General features: G+C 34.3%; 1 long non-coding RNA gene and 1 pseudogene across 2 annotated transcripts; both read right to left on the reverse strand.

The window, feature by feature from the left end:
• Positions 1 to 380: 380 nt before the first annotated feature.
• Positions 381 to 8,889, reverse strand: LOC146872297 (uncharacterized; annotated as a pseudogene).
• A 6,092-nt stretch (positions 8,890 to 14,981) lies between these two features.
• On the reverse strand, positions 14,982 to 17,176 carry LOC146872298 (uncharacterized). 2 transcript variants are annotated; one of them, XR_014983497.1, is made up of 2 exons: positions 15,649 to 17,176; positions 14,982 to 15,542 (listed from the first exon to the last, which is right to left on the reverse strand). It is a non-coding gene; the product is annotated as an uncharacterized LOC146872298 (long non-coding RNA). The 2 variants fall into 2 exon arrangements; XR_014983496.1 differs by having other exon boundaries at positions 15,618 to 17,176.
• Positions 17,177 to 19,022: the final 1,846 nt, after the last annotated feature.

Here is a 19,022-nt window from a genome sequence, read left to right on the forward strand (position 1 = left end):
TTCATAATTTTAATCGCAGGCTTGTCTTTAAAGATTCTATAATCTTTTGTTTCTGTCACATTTTCATCACAAAAATCTCGTCTCCAGTACTGCTAAAATTTGAATTTCGTTTCTATCCAGAAGTAATTCTAATTCCTTTCGTTTACCAATCTTCAGCAAAGAATTTACATTTAAAGTGCCTGCAAAAAACTTCTTTTTAAACTTAAGTCCGGAAGGATTCCAAGGATGCTCCGACTCATCCTTATTGCAGATGTTGGGACTCCCCAAAACCCTAGGTCCTGATGTATTGCATAACGCAATGGTGGATTTCTCTTCTGAACTGCCACCTAGGATAGTGCTTTCTTTCAGCGACTTTTCCATTTTGCAATTGAAATTGTGTGTTACAATGGTAGGGATAAAATTCCAAAGTAAGATAAACCAAAGTAAAGATCAAAAGTAAGATAAAGATTGTTAGTCTGAAATGATTTGATTTCATGGTTGACTCCACTAGGTTCTTCCGCCCTCACAGTCGTGGAGAAATAAATAAGATCTTTGAAGTATCCCTGTATTATATTAAAATTAATTTAGTTTTTATTTCCGAATTTTTAATGTTTAAATAAATGTACTATTGTTTAAATAATACTTTACTCTATCCGACGTACACTAAAGATTGTTGAAATAATTAAAAGTTTATCGAAAATATTAATTTATAAATATATCCATTCGGAAAGAAAGAGTTTCGATGTGTTCGCGTCGGAAAGTGAAAGCAGACTCGATTATTCTTATATTAATATATGTACAGCCCATTTTTCAATATTCGCAACTTTTTTATTGTTTACTTTCTGAAAAAAATTCGTAGCCTGTTTTGCTTACTACGAGTGGTCATTTGATCACTTACACATTTCATGTTATTTACAATGAAATTTTCTGGAAACGCATTTCTAGAATTATTTTAAAAGTCTATTGTCTTTGTCTTCTATATTATCTTATTCACTATGATTCGCGATTCGAAAAAGAACGTACCCGTCTTTGTGCGACAGTACGATCTTGTGATCCTAACATAAAGTATTAAAATTCCATAGAGTACATTACGCCTACAAGAGTGTATAACAGAGTGAATTACATGTTATAAATGCTAGTTTCAACAAAGTGAACAGAAACAACAATATTTTGTAGTAGGATTAACATTAGAACTTTTTTTATTTATATACCCATTTTTTTGCCCCCGTTTGATTTACATTTTTATATTTTAGTTTTTACTTTATCATTTGTATATTCATCCCAAAAACATCTAGACATTTGAAGAATATCAATTTATTTGACAAAATAAATAATATCGACGAAGATTGTTCAGAAAATAATCAGAAAATTTGTGATATTGATGATGATATAACAGAAAATGATTGTGACTTATATGATGTCAATAAGGACGTAAATAATATTTTAAATATACACAAAGGACAAGTGAGAAAGAGATTTATAGTTAGTTCCGAAAGTGAAAATGAAAAAGAAATCAAAACTGCTAAAGACGGAACTGTTCGTGAAAAATAAAAGAAAAATCTAATAGCAAAAAAACACTGATTTATAATATTGCGTAATCATGTAAGAAACAAATTGTTCCCGTTAATGTAAAGGAGCTATCGGAATTAACATTAAACCTACTGACACTTCATGTATACCTATATCTATACCTATTCGCTTTTAAAAAAAATACATATATCTTAATATAGCATGAGATTTTGGCCAATTGGATAGTGAGAAAAATATTTTCTTTTATTTAGAAATGTTTTATGTACGTTTTATACGTTTTTACCGCAAATTTTAGAAATTACAGAATTTTTTATTACACATTTTACACATACGTATTTTTTACATTTTATTATATATTTTATACAGATTGTATACAGTCTTATTGACTTTACAATACCGTAATTGACAAGCTTTCCGTTCAGATGAATCTATAATTATATTTGTTCTTGTTTTTGATGAACCTTCTTTGTTTAGCTGTTGCTCTTTCTAATATTCGGCCCCAAGCTATTCTGCCAATTGAAATAAAAATTGTTTCGAAATTTCGTCGCCCGTCACTTCTTTATATAAAATCCAAGCATTTATCCCGGCTAAATCTAAGGTATTGAAAAACCTCTGTAGAGCCATCTCTGAGATTTAAATTTTGCACTATATTTTTTGACCATTTTATCTATACCGAATTTTTTTTGTGCTATTGTAAAATCTAATCGTCTCTGGTATACGGGCAACACTTTTTTCAATTTCAATGAATGAATGGATTGAATTAAGTATTAATACTTTTTTTATTGTGTTAAGCTTTGTAAATTGTAAGAGTAGAATTGTTTGATCGATATAATATTGTTGAAAAGCGTATCATACTATCCATTACCTATCTTGTCAATTTTAGTAGCTCTCTTTTATTTGTGTGAATGGTTCCAACAAGTGTAGTTTTTTTTGTTAAAAGTTTACTCGCTAATGACACGCTTGTAAAAGATTTGTCTGTTGTTATATTTGTTCCATGGCCCATATATGATTCTGCTAATTTTAAAGTTACGAACTTCCCAAGTGGGACCGAAGGTTCTTTTCCTTCATCTTTTCCCAAATATGGAAAGTCGTTTACTATATACTTACTACTTATATCGGAAGCCAACCAGAATTTTATGCCAAATTTGTCCGGTTTATTGGGCATGTATTGAATAAATATATACCGTGCTTTCGTTGAAAACAATTGTTCATCTACAGAAAGATATGGTTCTAGTTTATAAAAGTTTTGACTGTTCTCAATAAACTTGTACCAAACTTCAGATATCAAAGCGAACTTATTGATTTGTAAGCGCTGGCATTATTGATTATTGTTATTAAATCGTATAAACCTCATAATTTCTGTGAAGTTATTTCGGCTCATAGTTGTACGAGAAATAACAATTTGTTTTTTACAAGATATTTTGTTATTATTGGCATTGGCAATTCTTACCTTTAGTTATAACGTGCTACGTCTGTAATATTAAGGTGAAATTATTTTATAATCTTTTTTATTACGGTTAAAAACATGGAAAAAAATGTTAAGATGAGAAATTAGAGATAAGTGATAGTGAAGATGTATTTGATTTTGAAGTATTAAAAGATAATTTAAGTATTTTAACATCTAAACAAAATGTTGATTATGATTCTGATATTTCAAGTAGTGGTAGTGAAATTATAACACGAAAGAGATGAAGAATGAAAGTGAAGAATGCCGTGATGTTACAGAAGAATTAAATATTCCAGAAAGACTACATTTCAGTGTATCACTAAAAGTCATTGGATTACAAGTTCCTTTAAATTTTGTACAACCAATACAATATTTTAAATTGTTTTTCACAGAAAAATAAGTAAATTATAAAAGAAACCAACGTTTATGCAGAAACTGTCTTAAAATTGAAAGAAATATCTATTAACTTTATTTGACAAATGTGGCATGATGTAGAAAAGGATAAATTTTCGGCTTTCATCGAAATTATCGTGTCACATCGGCGTTTGATGACGTTTGATGACGTGGATGAACTTATATCCAGGGTAAAGAGTATTTAAATCAGGAATAAAATGTCGATAACTTCACTATTTTCAATACTACTTGGTCGGTAACTGCTTAGTCGGTAATCTCTTAATTGATAAAGATTTATTATCGATAAATTTATCATTGGTAGGCACGCGATATTACCATCAATAAATCTATTTCATAAGGTTAATATTGATAACATTGTCTTTTCGAACTCTAATATACATAGCTAGTCATACGAATTAATGAATAATAATAATTGAATTTAATAATATAAAATGAATTATTATGATTGGGTTAAAATATAAAGGAAACTATATTATTTCATAATTTTATGTTGAACAATTATTAAGGAAATATGTTATTTTATGTTAAATAATCATTATTATTATTATTCGTCTAAAAAGGAATTATATTATTGAAAAATTACTTTATTATTGTTCATTGATATATAATGGCATAAATATTTAAATTGCTTTATTCTATGAAAGGGAATGATTTTGTAATTATACTATCGACAGAAATGTTTTTGGTATTAATAATATATAAAGAAATGTTTTTATAATAGTAGTATAAAAATGTTTTTATAATGGTAATATGTCAGGAAATGTTTTTATAATAGTAGTAAAAAATGTTTTTATACTGGTAGTATGTGAAGAAATAAAGAAACAACAGGCTAAGAAATATTGCGCAATAACATCCGCTGATTTCTAAGAATTGTACGTAGCCACGATTTCATCATAAATGTAATTATATCTAACAAAAGCCGCATTTTAGAACCCAATATTTCTCGAAATTAGATTCGGCTAAAGTCGTATGTCAGTTTCTCAGAAATAATAACTGGATAAAACAGGAGTTAGAATTCTTAGAATTGAACGGAATAATAAATAATAGGCATAAGCTAATTCTTAGAATAGGGGATGAGAAAAATGACGCAAATCACGCCACACTTTGTTTTCGATCAACGCCTATACGAAAAGGCGGATCGAATAAGCGGCGCGCATGCGTAAAGATCGAATGAATCAATAATCGAATGAATAGGAACGTAGCGATTAATCGCAGCGAACGTTCAGCGAGCGTTCGGAACAAGTCGTTTTCAGAAAGCATACTGGCCTAAAACTAAAATGTTAGGGAAAAGTCTCAGATAGTTCCTAATAAAAATAATAATCTTAAAAACACAAGTCTTAGGGAAAAGACTTAGGAAGTTTTTAGTTAATTTTAACGAAAAGTTCTTACGAGTTTACAACGATCTTAAGGAAGATCAGAGTATTGTTAACAATAATTTTCGGACAGTATTTCCTACGAATTAAGATCAGTTCTTTGTCGAATCGAATAAAGGAATTATTCTTAGAATCATTTTGAACAAGTGACAACCTCATATGTTTTATAAGTTAATTTTAGTTTTTATCTGTTTTAACCGAGTACTTCCTTTATACGTAGAATATCATTTTGAGTGAAAATAAAACATTATTTTAGTTAAGTGAAGAGTTTAAAAGTACAATTTAATTTAAATTAATAAAATAAACGCGTTCGCGTACGTATCGATAATTTAAATATTAACATAAATAAAAGTGAACTGTTATTTTGTGTGCATCATTTTATTAACAATTATATACTTTATTTGTTGGAATTACGTGTCATCACTCATCACTTACGTTAACACCCAAACCTTCTCCCATTCGACTTTTTCTTGGTAATCAATCTCTCGGCACAAGAAAAAGCAACTCAAGGAATAAATTTTTACTGGTGGATTATACATTTTGGTAAGTCAAAGGAAACTTCAACAAACCATCTTGATAGTAGCAGTGGACAGTTTCTGTGATACCAGACATTTTTATAAAAAGGAATAAATTACTACTCTCAACCTCGAGCTACGTGCCAAAACGAGAGGAGTTTGCGAGGTCGGAGTAAATAGTTTCAATCTTTGACCTGACCGCATCTCAAGTAATTTAGTTCAACAGTTCAAGTAATTTAAGTTTTCTTTGTTCGTCCGACCATCTGGGACGTAGCAAAGTACTTAGGAAATTTGTCTTTTGATCCGTAAGAATGGCCTTAGGCGCTCCGAACTTACATATTAAATTTACCACTAACGCGTTTGCTGCATATATTAATGTGGTATTCGCGAGAGGAATGGCCAATGAAAATTTCGTGAGTTGATCCTGGTTTGTTAAGATATATTTATTTCCCTTATCGGTCAGAGCTAGAGGATCCATTATATCGAGCGCTACTTTATCGAAAGCCGATCCCGGTATATCCGTCAACACCATTATGCTTTACTCGGACTAATTTTTTTAATTGACAATCTAGACAATTTTGTATGAAGGCCTGTATGTGCCCCTTCACGTTTTCCCAAAAATATCTTTCCCTAATTTGGTTGTATGTTTTGGTCACTTCTTCGTGACCCCCTAAAACCGATGAGTGATTCTCACGTATTAAGTCCTCACGCTCGTCCTCCCTGGGTATTCTAATTAAATTTCTGCAAAAGAAACAAATTGTGCATTCCTCTATATCAAATAAATCTCTTAGCCTTTGCTCAATATGTCCCCAAGGTATGTAGTCCAGTTTGTCCATCCTAGAGATGCTTGCTGTACGCAAATCCAGTTCCCTTGTTACCGACAAGAGTGATTTCAAAGCATCGTTCAGAATTTCTACGATAGTTACGTAATGTCCGTTACGATATTTAATAACCAATGAAATTAAATTTTTCGACCCATATTTTGTTACCCTTACCCGTCCTAATGTCAGGTCTTTGTATTTCGGAAGCTTATTCATTTCCCGTAATTGTTTTGCTCCATCATCACACGGATTTCTCTTTTGTGTAATAAATATGACCAGATTGTCTTTCCGCATTGTTAATCTGTCCCTTGTCTCTATAAGGTTCTGTGAAATTCTGTACGTACGCTCCACCTGACTTTGCCACCTGTATGGTGGAGAAGCCGGTTCAAATAAAATTTCTGTGGTAGAACCCAAATCGCTCTCATCGAGGTTAGGAGAGTTATTCGTATTACTACCCTCCGTCTCACGAGACACCCTACTTAACACTAGAAAGACCGAAACTTAATATATACCTATATTGCCCAAAAGCAGTCAAAATGACAGTATTATGAATGAATGATTAATATGTTTTGAAATTTGTTTAAAATTTATTTTTAATATTTTTTATATTATTTACAGTTACATAACAAGTTATTAGTAAATATTAACAATAAAAAGAATTTATTTCACGTGGAAAAAAAATAATTTATGGATTATTATTTGTACATTTTATGCAAATGAAAGTGAAAATCTTTTTATGTTTACATCTTCCGCAAACATACCTTTGATATTTTTTACGTATATTATTTGTTTTGTTGTTGTGGCAAAGTCGTACTTGACAAATTTTGCGTTTCTTACAATGGGTTGCATTTGATGATATTGCAGTTGATCTTTATGGGTCTTTATATTCTGATGAATTTTTCTGTCTTGCAGCTCTGTATTCGGTAGAAAGCTGTTCTGTTAATTGAAACAAGAACTCTTTTCGTTATATTTGTATTCCTGTTGCTTCTTTGTAAAGGATCCAAGCATTTATAGCAGCCAAATCTAAAATATTGAAAAATATTTGGAGGGACCATCTACGAGAACTAGCTTTTACTGTATATTTTCTGGCCATTTGATCTATCATATCAACTCCAAATTTTGTGCTGTTATAAAATTGAATAAATTCCGGTAACATTTTTTTATTACTTTTATCAATTTTTACAAATTTATGCTTAGAACTTAGAACAGCTACTCTTTTATTCGGTTTGCTTTTATATATTGTAAGAACACAATTTTCTGATTTATATAGCAGAGTGGAAAAACGAGGAATGTTATCTTTCGTTTGTTTGGCTGCTTTGGGTAGTTCTCTTTTATTTCCTTTAATAGTTCCAACTAGGGTTGTTCTTTTCACAGCTTGTATATGGCTCGACAAGTTTCAAAACAACGTGTTCACTGAGAAGCATTGACGATGGTCGTTGTTCTTCTTTCCTCAAATAAAGAAAACCATTCAAAACATATTTGCTACTAACATCTGATGCAAACTAGAATTTGATACCAAATTTGTTGGGTTTATTAGGCATATACTGTATAAACCTGCACCTGGGTTTTGACGGAAATAATTGCTCGTCAACTGTTATATTTTGTCCTGATTGATAGCAAGCTTGACTATTTTCAATGAACTTATCCCATATTTCCGAAACCAAGGCAAATTTATTTGTTTGTAGGTGCCTACTTCTTTTGGTTCTTTTGTCAAAACGAATAAATCTTAGGATTTGCTTGAACTTTTCTCTGGCCATAGTTTTTCTAAAAAATTCGGGATCCCACTTTGCTGACTATAAATAACTTAGTTTAAAATTTTTTGCCTCGTAGGCACTACGAGCATATAAAATCCCAATAAATGCACGTATTTCCGATAATGCTGTTGTCCAATCGTTCCTCAAAATTCGGCGGCCTACTTCTGTGCACTTTTTTATATATTTGATAATATAGTTATCTATTATCAACGAGAGTGCACTGATAAGATTATCTTCCATAATGTTCCTTTTTGCGTAGCCTGTTGACCCTTTCACAACCTTGAAAATACAAGTAAATGGTAACTTTCCAGGAATACCACCTTCGTCAATTTTTGACCACACAGTACCATCGGCAGCTGTTTCGGTCTCCTGAAAGGTGTTTTCAGTTTCTTCATCAGAGTCTGAACTACTTAGTACCCTACATCTTTTCCTGGGCATATTAATGACACTTTCATTTTCATCATTGGTGATCGACTCTTCATCGCTATCTTCAGATTCGTCAGATGTTTCACTTTGAATATAATCCGCTTCATCTTCAGATGATAGTTCAGAATTTGTTGCATCTGATTCTATATCAGAGCACTCTTCACTTATGTTCGTTAGCTTTTCCAATAACTCACTTTTTTCTCCATTTCTTTCATGAATTTAGCGTGCAAAAGAAATAAAATAAACAAATTGTTAAAACAACGCGATGTAGTGGCAACCTCCAAGTTTTGCTCAGAAGCAAGTACATGGTATTTTATCCACGAATCAGACACTTTCAATAAAAAGTCGTGAAATCGGAGACTCTTGTGTTCTGTATTGAAATATTGACATGTATGGAATGCATTAAATAATGCGCAATTAAAAAGGTACATGCAAACCTTTTTTGACCATTTTATAGTTTTTCTGTATAGGGTAATAACTCAAATATTGATCTGCCCGATCCACTTCTTTCATGTATTTGTTGTAGTCTAAAACACTCAGGTTTTTTTTTATTGTATAATTGGTTTTTCCACATTTTGTTTGAGTGTTAATCAAAGTGGCATTATGTATTGTAGAGATCATTCGTGTCATTTTAGTTTTCGAAGCTCTCCATACCGTGCGAGCACTTCATCTTTCCGTTGATGACAAGTTTCAAATACATTGACATTTGCACGCTTTAATTTTTTCGGAAATCCTCTATTTTGTCGTATTGTTCCACAAACTCGAATTTTCTTTTCAAGTAAATTCCCTGCAAGTTCTACACTGTTGTAATAATTATCCATGTAGAGATGATGCCACTTTACATAAGAAGGTGCCAATAGTTCCATTACTGTTTTAGCTAAAGGCTGTCCAACGCCGGAGTATTTCTTAAATGAGAAAATGTATCCCGTAATCGAATCACACAGCATCCGAATGAGTATGCCATATTTCGTAATTTTCAACGGATTGTAAACTTTAAAATTTAATCGTCCACGCCACGGTATCATTCGGATGTTTTGACTTAGATTAAAATTTTCTTTAAACTTTTTGGAAAAATAATCAATTACGAATTACACTTTGAAAACCCGGTCGGCATTATCCGGTTTATTGTTGTTGGAAAAATGTAAAAATGATAATATTTGTCTGAATCGGTTGCGGGACATCGTTTTGCGAAATATCGGTGTGTCTATTAACGGATTCGTTAACCAATAATCATCGATCCTTGCTTTTTTTACAATACCCATAAGTATAGCAAGCTCTATCATTTTCTAAGTTCGGGTACCGTAACGTCCAAAAATTGCCGTTACGTCCAGTTTCCTTCTATTGCAATTTTTACTGTAGTACTTGTTGGTTTCATTGTTAATATATTCAAATAGATCGTTCCCAATATATAATTCTACGATATCCTCGATGCTCTGTGTATCTTTGGAAAATATGTTTGGACCCGGAGATCCTTCAAATTTATTATTGGTCCTCAAATCAAAGTCTGACCACTATGCACTGTCTTCTTCGTCTGATTCATCCGAATCAGTTGGCAACCGTAGCGTTTGCCGAATTCTTCTTGTAGGTATTTCATTATCTTTCGACGATTTTGCTTCACTTTCATTTTTTTGATATCCATTGTCTTCTTCCTAATCAGCCAAGTCATCCGGAACGTCAGACAAGACGTCCGCGGATTCATCGTAAATAATCGTATCGTCTCCTTTCGTCTGCCATGATGAAAGGGCACAAGTACTTATAAAAACAAAAAACTTGTTAACATATGTAACTTATTGTTACCTAAACAAAACACCAACAGAATGCAAAAGATACTAAAGTGCTGTCGCCGGCCACTGAGCGATACTATGCACACACCACTGTGGTGTCATCGGCCGTTGGTCGCTATTTCGCGCACGGCACCACTGTGGTGTCGCTGGTCGTTGGTCGCTATTCTGCGCACGACACCACTGTGGTGTCGCCGGACGGTATAGTGTTAATAAATGCATTTATATGTTGTACAAAAAGTCACAAAATTCTAAGAAATTGTGTCATTATATAGATAATTGTTTTTCTAATTGAAATTAAAAAGCAGTCAAAATGACTTCCTTGGGCAATCTAGTGTTAAATCTATCACGTCGGATCCGTTCGAGTCTGACCTGTGGGAGTATGATTTGCTTGAAGAGTTGTTACCTAGATGTAATGGCAGAATCTGTGCCTTTTCTGGCGGATTCCGTGAAAGGACATCGGCGTTCGCATTAGCCGTGCCTCCCTCGTAAATTATTTAAAAATTATACTCCGCAAGTTTTAAACCTCATTTAGTCAGACGCGAAGGCGGATCCTTATATGATTTGAGCCATATTAGTGGGCGATGATCCATCACCAGTGTGAACTCTCTCCCGTAGAAATACGGCCTAAAGCAATGCACTGCGTAGACTATGGCTAAAAGTTCGCGTTCGATGGTAGAGTAATTCCTCTCAGCCGTATTCAATAGTCTTGAACAATATGATATAGGTACTTTCCCTTCTTGTCCTTGGCTGAGTACCTCCCACCTATCACGTAATCTGATGCGCGTTGAACTCGCGGTTAAAGTCTGGATATTGAAGCACTGATTCTTCACACAAGGTGTCTCTCAGTACCACAAATGCTTCTTCCTGTGGCTCGTCCCATTTAGAGGCCACTTTCTTCTTTAATAGCTCCGTAAGGGGCTTCGCCAATTTTGAGAAACGCGGAATGAACCTTCTATAATATCTTGCAAGTCCTAAAAATTGCCTAACGTTCTTTGCCTTTTTCGGTCGCGGGAACTCCTTTACAACCAGTAGCTTCTTTGGATCGGGTTTCGTCCCCGATCCTTTGGATTGGCAACGTCCTTGCCAATTATGTGACCCAAATAAATGACCTCTTTCTTCAGAAACTCGCACTTGTCAGGCTGTAGTTTCAGATTCGCCTTCCTTAGCCTTCCTATCATCTTATTGAACTTGACCTCGTGTTCATGAAGTGACCTTGCGTGGAGGTATAGAAGTGACCATGTCGTCCAGACATACGAACATCTCCTCGCCTTGTAGCCCGGTTAAAATAAGATCCATGAGCCGTTGGAAGGTGGCTGGTGCGTTTTTTAAGCCGAACGGCATCCTCGCGAATTCGAAATGCTAATGAGGTATCGAGAATGCAATCTTATGACTATCATCCGGATGCATCTCGATTTGATGAAACCCTGACTTTAAATCGAATGTCGAAAAGTATTTTGCAGAGTCCAGCTGATCAAGAATTTCATTGATGTTGGGGAGGGGATATGCGTCCCCGACGGTCTTCTCTTTAAGTCCGTGGTAGTCGATTACCATCCTTCATTTCGGATTCCCTTTTGAATCAGCTTTCTTAGGCACCACCCATATAGGAGAGTTGTAAGGATAGAGAGAGATGGTTGTATTTTATCGCTTTCTAAAAGTTCCTGCGTCTGTTTATTGATCTCTTCTTTGTGTATGGGTCGAAACCTATATTGCTTCATGTGTATTGGCATCTCGTCGGTAGTGATAATCCTGTGAGTCAGCACCTGTATGCTCTCCAGCTGTTCTTCCGGAAAATGAAAGCAGTCTGCGCCAGCGGATAAGAGGTCAACGACATTCTTTCTTTGCTCGTCGTTCAGATGATTCAGCCGCAGCAATGCTTCTACTTCTTTTGCTCTGTCGCTATTGTTTTTCTTTTCTTTGTTACCTTGACATTCTTTCATGGTTCCAACTTATGCTATTGTACTTCCTTTTGAAGTTCCCGGCGCCTTTAGTATTGTTTCCTGGTACGTTTCAAACGCTTGTAGCTCTAGCGTAGGTATTACAACGTCTTGATCCTTTTCAGTGGTGTTTATCACTCTACAATAAGCTTTATCCCGGTGGTTTTTAACGAACATCTGTCTCATATATACACTTAGTATAGTTTGTATTTTTGGAAAATAGCCTTTGTCGAATTCATTGTTTTTAACGCAGCACTTTAACACAGTACTTGTCCTTGCCGATACGCGCACAACCTGTCTGTTTACGAACGGCACTTCCTCGTTCGCAACTTTCATGTACTGCTATGTGTAGTTGACGTTAGCACTGACCGATTTCAAAAATTCGCTTCCCAAGATATCGCCCTGTTCGATCGGGAAAGTCGACGCCACCACGTAGAATCGCACTAATTTCCCAAAGAGGTAGACGGCCAACTAATCCTCTGTTTGGTCGTCCGTAATGCCCTTTATTACATCTTCATTGTCGATTTCTGCGTTCGATTTGATAGCACCTTCATTAATGATATTGACTTCCGCGCCGGTGTCAATCATAAATTTGATGTTGCTCCCGAGGTTTTCGATGTCCATACTTATTGTAAGGTGCCATTGCCGTTAGCTTCTAATTTACGATTGTGATCTGCTTGGTTGAGTCGCCTGCATATTCGTTCGTCCCTGAACGTTTTCCGTAGTGACCCCGCTCCTGTCGGATCTCGACAGGCCGCTTGTCGGGTTTCTCTGGTTACTGGAAGTTGAGTTTCTTCTTTCCCTGTTGTTTACCCTTAGCGACGGACTCTGTCGCTTCGACTATTCGGTCTTCTATAATCGATTGAATTTCGGCGGCTTCTTATCCTGTCCTCCGGACTCCGACGGCCAGAATTATACGTGGAGCGTTTATCCTCACTCCTACGTTCACTATAGTATTTTAATTTCCGGCAATCTTTCAAAATATGGCCTATCTTCTTACATTAATAGCAAATCCGCAGACTAGGTGGCCTATTATTTATTGTTAAATTTTTTTTTTACCTGGTCTTTTGATCGAGGGGAGGGAGGTCTCGCAGTAACTTCAACGAAAGTTGACAGTCTTCTTTTGATTCGGGAATCTTTTGCCATATGGCCGGTTCCTTCGCAATTCGTACAAATGATTTTTTCACTTGTGATCGCATGTATTCTAGTAATGTCCCTTGATCCTCCCTTACCGGTGCGAGCGCGGTTCCTTTCTAAAACCCTACTTATTTTTAAAAGGGCATTAGCCGCTGTCGTCAGATCGTAATACCTCTCATGTTTCATGCGTAGTTCGTATTCTTCCGGCAAGCCATTCTCTAACGCGTCGAGCACCTCGTTCTCAAGGCATCTTTGTGTGTAATCGGATAATTCTTCCGATTCTTTGCTTTCCGCCTCGATTATAGCTTGCTTTAATTCCTTTATGCGTTCGGTGTAATCCAAGACTCTCTCGTTAGCCTTCATAAAAATATTGGCTAGCTGGCCCTTATAATGGCTCGCAGACTTTGCAGGTTGGAAAGCTGCTTTTAATAAGCTTACTAATTGCTTTACTGTTTGCAGTTCCTGGTCCTCTGTGACCGAATATACGTGTCCGTCCAGTTTGGCCCGAATTCTCAGAACTAACATTGTTTCTACTTCCGCAGAAGGACGTTCAGGGAATAGGTCCCCATAGCCCTTTTGCATGCTCGCGCGAATTGTAACACGGAGAGATTATATCCATCAAATCGTGGAACTGTTTCCGTGTTTTCCCTCAATTTTAAATCCGGGATCCCCTAAGGCGATTGTTTAATATGCCGGGGCCTTGGTTCTATCCTCATTGTCGTGAATATAATCTTCTTCGTTTAAACCTCTGGCGATCGGACTGGCGTCGGCGCATCGGTTTAAACTGTTGCGCGACGAGTACCGACTTCCCGCACGATTATTTTCTAATGACACGTTCATCATCAATTCCTATCAATCAAGTTCTTTGGTACGAAGTTCATTTTTGCGGCGTTGAAGCATTATCTCTTTTCTTTCTAAATCTAACTCTTGTTTGTTCAGTTCCATTTGTCGATTATTGATTTTCGCGTTCTGGATTTCTATTTCCTTTTCGCGTTTTTCTGTCGTACTTATACGTTCTCGAATTTCTGTTTCTTGATTCATTAATTTATTTTCGTGTTCTTTTATTTTCCTTTCCAATCGTTTTATTCTTTGTTCTAAGGCGGTATTCTCTTCCAAAGAAATTTCTATTCGAGCCTCGCGCTCATCTAGTTTTTCCTCGTATAGCCTAAGCTCTTCCTCAGTGAGAGGAGCCTTAGCAACGGCAGAGGATTTCTGTGTGTTAGCTATTATTATAATATTAAAATGTAAATAAAATTAAAGTGCCGAAAAGGTAGTTAGGACAAAAGTTCTCCTAGGAGGCTTTTCAATCCCACCGCTGCCACCAAAAATTTTATTACTATAATCTCTATATAGTTATGTTATGTCACAGATGGTCGGACGAATAAAGAAAACTTAAATTACTTGAGCTGCTGATGCGGTCAGGCTAAAGATTGAAACCATTTACTCCGACCTCGCAAACTCCTCTCGTTTTGGCACGTAGCTCGGGGTTGAGCGTAGTAATTTATTCCTTTTTATAAAAATGTCTGGTATCACAGAAACTGTCCACTGCTGCCATCAAGATGGTTTGTTGAAGTCTCTTTTGACTTACCAAAATGTATAATCCACCAGTAAAAATTTATTCCTTGAGTTGTCTTTCCTTGTGCCCAGAGACCCTTGATTATCAAGCTACCAGCTACTAAGCGCTACTAAGCGCTACTTTATGGCAGAAAGGTGCATTTACAGACCTTCGTATTATTTAGTATGATTTTGGAACTAACTAATATATTATAATGATATTGGACTTATATGAATTGGTTGAAATCGAGAAATGTATATTTGCAAAAAAATCAATATTTTATTTGTTATAATTTTGTACAGTGTGATAAACTTTAAAACACTTCTCAAAATGCATTGCAGGCTGATTAGTGCACGTTTGAGAATAATAAGTTGTTTGACACCTGCCACCAAGTGTTTTCCTGTCAGAACAAACAATGCAATTCCGTTTTCTTTATCCCGCGTCAGGAACATGTAGTTTATTCTCTAATCTATTGACCACAGAAGATGTGGATGAACGCGTTCTCGATTCACGAAAATCACCCCTTAACTGGTCAATGAGTACCTTGACAAACTTGTGGTGCGTCATTGGCGTTTCATTATTTGTTTGTTTTGAGATACGATAAATTATGTATGAGTTAATGACACACATTTACAACCTCCAAAAAATCCGTCATGTTGCGGTGTATTTTCTTCCGTATCACTTTCATCGCTATCGCTATCTATGCAGTCTCTTCGTCGCTTTGTTGCTTGGACGATATCACTATCACTATCGCTATCGTTTTCTTCTACAATTAGTCTTTCTAACATATCTGTATAAACGTCTATCTGGAGCTCATCTTCACTACTACTTGTGTCATGAGACTCATTCATGTTTGAACGTTTTGCCATTGTCCTAATAAAAAATACGAATAAATACATAGGTTAAAAATTTCTAATTGTTATTACTAACTCACAAGATGATATTTACCAAAAAAACTTTTACCAAACAATTTATTTACCAAGAGAAGAATCACTTTTCCGATTTTCTCATTCGTTAGATCTATCTATACCGGGCGAGCTTCAAACCAGACTGAGTTCAGTTTTAGAAATTTTTTTCTTCAGATTTAGACTTGCTTATTTATGATTATAAATCTCACTATACAATGCGTGCTATGTTTGAATACCGACCTTCTACAAACTTGCCTTATCACTCTTTTCAAATGGCGCCTTTGAAGTGCTCGGACCGTAGTAAGCACGCTTATCGCGTTCTCGTATGACACAAAACTCGCTGACATTTCTTTGTATATATCTTAGTAATTTTACTATATTTTGATTTGATTTCTTGTGCCATTTCAGGAGAAAACTTCAGGGAAGCATGCATGTCTCAAAAAATTGCGCTGAAATAACTCAATTACTCGTAGTCACTAATCAAATTTAATGTCCCACGAGAGGGGACATCCGAATGATATGCTAGAATTACGATGCCCCATGAGAGGGGACAGCAGAGTGCAAAGGGTTAAACTTTTATTGCATTAAGACGTTTCCAAATATATTCTTTAGAAGAAATAAAACATTCCTTATACCCATCATGTCAGCAAAAAAAATCTAATGTTGATGATATTGGAAAGAAGTGTGTTATTATTACGGATTGTGGTTCGGTAGATCATTTTGATAATGATAGTGAGGACAGTGATATTGTGCTTCCTGTACGAAAACGTTCACGAAAATTAATCATTGAAAATATCTCCGACGAAGAAAATAGCATTTATCAGTAATTATCGGAATCATAGTTTTGGGAAGAGAAAAATAACGAGCCAAAAATCTGGGAGTATATGCATAAGAACAGCAATTTTAGACCAGTTAGGTAAAAATAATAGAGACTTAGACTTTTTTAATCTAATGTATGACAATGTTTTTGGGATATTATTGTCTAAAAGAACAAAAAATTGTTATTGATTCATTATCCGCTTTGAAATAATAAATTATTTTTGTTCACTGATGAATTAATCATGATTACGCCCAAGATTGCTTAAAAGTACTAGTTGCGCCCAAACCTTATTCATTATTTCATAATTCCTTTTGTTGCGCTGAAATATACATGTCATAAGAAGTATAAATTTTGTGCAAGTTCGAGCACACGGCGGAATAGTTGAATGACTCGTCGCGCGACCGACCTTGTTTACTATGGTCCGCGCAATTGGAAGCTAGCGTGTAGGCCAAGGGAGTTAAAACTCTAGAATTGAAATATGTGAATCGATCTTTAAGAGCTAATAAGCGAGGAGTGTTTAGAAGACGATGAAGGGAAATTTTCTAAAATTGAAAATGACCAAATTCAAATTGACTATAATTTATTCGAAATTAATAATAAATTCTTACATAATGAGGATGAAGAAAAGAACATTTTGAACAAACAGGAGATAAATGAGAAGACGATTTTCGTCAAGTTCTGAAAACGAATATGAAGAAAATGAGCAGAACATTGAAATTGCTATTGATGGAACTGTTTGGGAAAAAATACAAAAGTTCAACATATGAATGGTCATTACCAAATCCAACAGTATACACGAAAGAAAACATTATAAAGAGTCAAGTAAGAACTATATTTACCTTGATAATTATTATTGAACTCATGTGAAAATGCACAGAACTAGAAGCAAATCGAATGTTAGGAATTACATAAAATCTATCTTTAAAAAAATTAGATACATTTCTTGTTATTTTGTACGCACGTAGAGCATATGAAAAAAAAAAATTTAACATTTTTTATGGAATAAGAAATGGAAGACTACATTTTTTTCAAACACGATAATCAAGAAATGTTTTATAAAAATTTTTCATTTTATTCGATGAAAAAAGTATTCGAAGCCAACGTCTACAAATTGATAAATATTCTTTGATTTCTGAAGTATGGAATAAATTTATTGAAACTAGCTAAAATTGTTACAAGCTGGCCATGAATTTCTGCGTTAATAAACAACTGTTTCCAACTAAAACTAAAGCAAGAAAAGTAACAAATAGGAAAAAAGCTATCGGAATTACCGAATGCGTGTGCATAAATGTAATCATTACAGGGGACAGTCTTGAGTAGACCAAGCAAAGAGTAAAGAGTAAAGAGAACAGAAGGCGGTCTTGAGTAGACTAAGCAAAAAGTAAAGAGAACAGAAAATGGCTTTGAATAGAACGAACAAAGAGTAAAGAGTAAAGAAGATAAGTTGTACCATTATAATATATTAATTAATAAAATCTTTGTTAAACATAAGAGTAAATGATCCGAATTTCATTAGTCTATGTCTTCCATGTAGAGTTACAAAAAATATCAAGGAAAAAAAATACAATATTAATTGAAACTATTCGGTAAAACAAAAAAGCATTGCCAAAATATAACAAAAGAAAGATAATATAGCATATTTTCCAACAAAAATTTATAAATCAGCTAATTTTATGACAATTTATAAAAGTAAAGGAAACAAAAGAGTGAAATAGTTACTTACTATTGTAGAATAATACAAATTCGATGTGGACATAACTGATCAAATGTCGAGAAAATATAATGTGAAATCTAAATCTTCCAGATGTCAACATTAAATATTTTTCAATATTTTTGATTAACCGATGTATCTGCATGAATTCTGTATGAACGAACAATAGGAGAGAAGCTATCAACATGAATTCTTGTTCTAACTCCCAGAAAAATTTGCCACGATATACCCAAAATTGAAAGAACAAAAATAACAAAACATACAAATATCAAATATAAGTAATAATCCAAGAAATATCAACAAATACAAGTAATAATCCACATGTACGGAAAACGTGCAAACTAAGATATTATAAGGACATTAGAGTATCTAAAATCTGCGGTGAGTGTAGAGAAAATATATTCGTGGAAAGAACAGACTAGAAAAATCTATAATCTATAAAAAATGCGCTGACCAAATTGAAACATTTGTCATTTAATTCCAAGTGAAAGAAAATACATTACTCTTGTTCTCTGTTCTTCTTGAATATTAAAATGAAGACTAGATAATTTTTTTATTATTATCTAAAAGTAGTTTTGTTTATTATTTTCTATATTAAATTCACCATGCATACAGTTTGACAAAATATAACTTTTATTTCAGAACCAGTCATTTGACCAGTTATGGTATGAATAGATATATAAAAATCTCGGTACGATTAATACCGACAATAATGACATATTTGAGTATAGTAGCATAGTAAGAAAACGTGCAAAACAATAATTAATTAAAGGATATACCGATAATTAGACTCCAGATATTTATTTAAATGCATATTTTTATAAAAAAAAAAAAAAGAAGAAATCAATGGAACCCAACTATAAATACTTTTTTCATGATTAGGAGATATTAAAAACACATTTTTTATTCTGCAT

The sequence above is a fragment of the Vespa mandarinia genome, chromosome 22 (genome assembly GCF_050613455.1).
Source record: "Vespa mandarinia isolate Hongniang chromosome 22, ASM5061345v1, whole genome shotgun sequence".
NCBI lineage: Eukaryota > Metazoa > Arthropoda > Insecta > Hymenoptera > Vespidae > Vespa > Vespa mandarinia.